The sequence below is a fragment of the Mauremys mutica genome, unplaced genomic scaffold (genome assembly GCF_020497125.1).
Source record: "Mauremys mutica isolate MM-2020 ecotype Southern unplaced genomic scaffold, ASM2049712v1 Super-Scaffold_100036, whole genome shotgun sequence".
Taxonomy (NCBI): Eukaryota; Metazoa; Chordata; order Testudines; family Geoemydidae; genus Mauremys; species Mauremys mutica.
The window spans coordinates 249,625-254,273 of record NW_025423256.1 but is presented as its reverse complement, the minus strand read 5'-3'; the positions used below and the strand labels follow the sequence as shown (position 1 = coordinate 254,273).

The 4,649-nt window shown below is 53.3% G+C and overlaps 1 non-coding gene across 1 annotated transcript; it reads left to right on the top strand.

The window, feature by feature from the left end:
• Window positions 1–4,248: 4,248 nt before the first annotated feature.
• Window positions 4,249–4,321, top strand: TRNAF-GAA. Its single transcript has one exon. It is a non-coding gene; the product is annotated as a tRNA-Phe (tRNA).
• The last annotated feature ends 328 nt before the right edge of the window (window positions 4,322–4,649 follow it).

Genomic DNA, 4,649 nt, shown 5'->3' with positions numbered 1-4,649 from the left:
ACTTACATCCTTCACTTGTTTGGACAGAGCTGTGTCTGCCCCCAGTTTAATTCACATCTGAGAGCTCAGGTACCAGCAGATCGTTACAAAGGCTAAATTCCCATCACCACCAGTGGGAGGTTATCCTGGGCTGCCAGGGCTGCAGGATTTAGCCCATGGTCAGTCAAGATGCTACAGCAGCTGCACTCTTACATTGTGAGTCCTGCAGCTTCATACCAAACTGCTCTGCCATAGTCTGCAGGGGGCCTGACTTGCTGAGAATCTGGCAGAAGAGAGACCCTGGAGTAGAGAAGGAAAATGTCCTCAGCAGTCACAGCCGGCAGGAGCAGGGAAGGTTCGGTTTGTTTTTAAACTTCTCTCCCTGCTCAAGCCTGTAATCATTCCTGTGGCTCTTCTCTGAACGCTCTGCAATTTATCAGGGACAACAACCAACCAACCAAACCCAATGTTCTGCCCAATGTAACAGTCTATTGCCTTTCAAAGTTGACTATAAATCAGCTCATTCTATTCACCCAAGAGTTCCACTTAAAGGGCTTTTTGTTTTCTAATTCCAATCAAACCCTGTGCAACAGCATCATTATTAACTCATCATCTGGTCACTTCATATTCACAGGGTCACAAAGTGGGCAGGTCTAAGTCTTTCCTCCCACACCAACATGAAAAAAATCAGTGACAGAAAATGCCGTAAAGCGCCTCTGCTGCCTTGCACAACAGCCTGGGGAAATACACGAGGGGAAAGTGCTTTCCTCTCTCCTCCTGACACCGGGTACCATTTCTGTCTGTCCTTGAGATCCTGCCACAGGGACAGGCTTGAGGATGCAAATGACATGTTAAGGCTTCATTGGTTTGCACGTTCCTTTACTCCTTCAATAGTGATAAGGGTGCGTGAGCGTGAAATAATCCCGCTCTGACTTTCACACCGGAGGCAATTTTCAGGCTCACAATAAAAAAACCCAACTTTCTTTCTAAGCTGAGCAAGTTGAATCGAGTCATTGTGAGATGATAAATCCAGAGCCCCAGGCTGACTTTCCTTCATCCCATGTTTTTAGAGTAGATCACATTCACTGGGTGGGGCTCCTGCTGGGAAGTGTCTGTCCAGTGGCAGCACCCAGTCCACATTCCCCACTTACAAACTCATCTTCAGTATATCGGCCACTGAACCTAGCGAGGGGGGGGGTGTCCCAGTGGTCGGGCTCCAGCCCCTGGATCCCGAGCCTGGCAAGCCCGAGTCAGCCGGCCTGGGCCAGCTATGGGGTTTAATTGCGCTGCAGACATACACGGGTGTCACAATCTCAGCTTTCTCCTCAGGGAATCAAGCCCTCGTCCCCCCCCCCCCCCCCCCCCGTGACAGGCAGGGAGAGTCACCACTGTACTCGTGAGGTCGGAACTGATGCTGCCCCTGCACAGGGACCCAGGGGAGCGGCTCCTTGGCCAGCTGTGGCTGGCAGGAGACCCAGAGAGGCAGGAGCTGCTCTGGGTTCTCTGCAGGGGAGAGTAACTGGGAGAAGGGGGGAGTTTGTCTCTGATTTACAGGGAGCTTTGCCAGAGTGGAGCCTGTAGGTCACATGCTGGGGGGCTGTGATGGGCACACAGGCTCCGTGCTCTGGAACAGCTCTGAGTCAAACCCAGGCAGGAGCCTCGTCAGTGTGACTCCCCCAGGGGACGCCCTCACTGGGGGAAACCTCCCTGGCTTCAGCACCTCCTGGGACTGACCTTGGACCTTTCAGCCCCCCTGTTCCACACCAGGAGCTTCCTGCAGCTTCCTGAATTGGACACCTCGGAAAGCCTCACCCCCCCCCCCCCGAACGGGAGTCCTGCACCCCCAACTTCCACAGTCTCAGAAGGTTTGTTAGGGGTCTGGAATCCAGCCTGGGAAAGTTCTGTGTTCGCACAGGAAGCAGGAAGATTCAGCAATGTCCATCTTGGGCAGACCCCGAACTCAGAGCCTGGGCTCTCCCCTCGAGTCCCCAACCCAGCAGACTCCTTGCTCCCAACAGCCCGACTCAGCCAGGCCCTTTGCCCCTCGTCTGTCCTTTGTCCGGTTTCCCTGGCAACCTGCTCACCTGGCCTCCAGCTCGTTCTTTGTTCTCCGACTCCTCCCGGCCAGCTGGCCTCTTGCAGCAGGTACGCCCCGGCCATCGGTTGCTAGGAGACAGAATTTGTGGCCATTGTCTGGGCCCAGGCAGCTCGACAGCAGCCACACCTGCCCTTTGGGGTCTCTGCCAAGATTTAACCCCCTTGTCCCACCACCGAGATCCGTGGTCCCAAAACACTTCAGGGTCATGCCCCCCACCTCTGTCCATGCTCCCCCCGAGTCGTGGCTGTGAGTGGGGCCGCAGCTAAGGGGGAAGGGACACAGACAGGGGTAAGGGGGCTGAGGCAGGGGCCGGGGCTGGAGCCAAGAGTGGAGCTGGGTGGCTCCCCCTCCCCACTCCCCATGGGGGCTGGCCCAGGCCCAGCTGCATCCCCCTGAATGTTACTCCATCCCCCTGGCAGGGTGCACCCCACATTTTGGACCTTTAACCTAGATAATCGTGCAACAAATAGGGGAAACTGAGGTACACACAAGATGCAAACAAAACATCCAGAAAATTCCCACTTCATCACAGGGGTGTCAGTGGGGTCTGAGCTGGGCAGCAGCACAGGGAAGTGGGGAGGTTAAACTGCAAAACATCCCCCTGCGTTCCCGCAAAAGCCTCTCGTTTATCCCCTAACCCCTCCCCATGAAAATCTCCACCCCTGCCCTGGCCCACAGAGACCCCCCTCACTCCAATGCAGATTTCTAACGTTTCTTACTTGTCCTTGGCCTTCCACAAACATTGTTCCCATCAAAATGGTCCAGGGCTTTTACAATGAGAATGAGAAAACAAACTAAATCAAACCCAAAGAAACCGCTATCGACCTCCCCACCACACACAGTTTGGGTCAGAATTTTTCTACTGAAATGTTGAGGCAATAAAACTCTCACTGCTCTTGTCCAGAAACAAACCTAAGCCCCCCATGCAGTACCTGGGGCATCTATGTCTGACCCACCAAGGCTTCAGCTCCTTTGGGGAGATTTCCAGCTGCCCAGTCCTGCTGCTATTCCAGGGGAGCAATTCCTGACTCCTGTCAGCATTTATCTCAGCCCCGTTCTGGGCATCACAGGTTTCTCTGGGAAAGGGCAGCGAGTGGTTCTAGGGTCCAGGGATCCTCCTCCAAATCGAGCTAGAACCTGAGACTCCTTCCCCTTCCCCAGGCTGTGGGCGGGGAGGCATTTCACAGAGCTCTCGGAGCTATAGCCCGTGGCTAAGGAGAGAGAAAAAGCCTCCCATTCCCCTCTGCTCTGGGGGCTGGGTTTCCTCCTGAAGCCTCTTCCCCCCACCTAGTTGCCTATGGCTCATCCCTGACCCTTGCTGCTGCTCCTTGCTATAGACTATGAAAGGAGCGGAGGCAGCGCAGGAGCCTTCTGGGGACGCAGATCTGAGGCTTTGGGGAGACACAGTGTCTGAGACATCAGAGAGCTGCAAACCCTGCAGCCACCCCCTCAATCCGGGGCCTGTTCCAGCCCTGAGTCTGGGCTACCACGATCCCTCCCCCAGAGCAGGGCGCCCACAGATTACAGCCTGGAAATAGGCGTGTGAGACTAACTCCTGCTTTCCCTGACAGGGCCTCCCCTAGACCAAGTGCCATCCCAGGCAGGAAGTGTCTTCAGTGCCCCCCAGCCCCGCTCCATATGTTAAACCATTGAATACCTTATTTTTATTGCATTTGTAGTTCATTTCATGATTTCGATGCACAATCTGGATGCAGGATTTTCTCTATCATATAAGACAATAAATGTTCATGCTAGGATGTGTAAATCTGTATTTATTCATGCCATATATAAGCAAATTAAAAAATCATTTCTTTTAAGCATATAGAAACTTTTAATTTTGACAGTAACTGAAATGTACTAACATCTAGAAATGGAGCACTCACCAGCACAGGGTGGGCCAGTATTAAATAGTGTTACAGTCGGAGACAGACAGCGTTAGGATGTTAACCCCTAACTCCTGCTTTCCCTGGTCAAAGGTCGCTTCTCTCGCCTTTCCCCCATGAACTGAAGCGCAGCATTCAAGAGATCCAGAGACTAGTCAATGACGTTTCCAAGGGCTAAAATAGCAAGCGATGTCCGTCTTGCATTGGCCATTGTTGACTGGAGAGATGGTTTATGGAGAATAAACTTCAAGGTGAGCAGCAGCAGCCCAAAAAGGCACCCCTGCAGGTGCTGAAGTAGCTCAGTTGGGAGAGCGTTAGACTGAAAATCTAAAGGTCCCTGATTCAATCCCAGGCTTCAGCAGGCTGTTTCATCCCTCTTCCTGCAGCAGTGGGCTATTTTCTGGAAGCCAAGCACTGCCTTTACTCAATGCAAGTCCCTCATTTTGGGCTTCACTGCAGGAAAAGGCAGCATTGGCTTCTGCACCCAGTTGCCCCACCAGACCTTTCTTTCTTCTCTTGCTGCTTCTCAGCAAGGGGAAGAAAAAGAAGCTCCCTTCAAGCTAGAGTCACAAAGGTGATGTAAGGATGACTTCCTGATCCCTGGCTCCAGTCCCCGGTTCTTCCAGCTGACCCATCAGAGAGCTGCTGCCAGTTTCTCCAGGTTCGCCCCTCGGTGTGTGCCAGGGTGA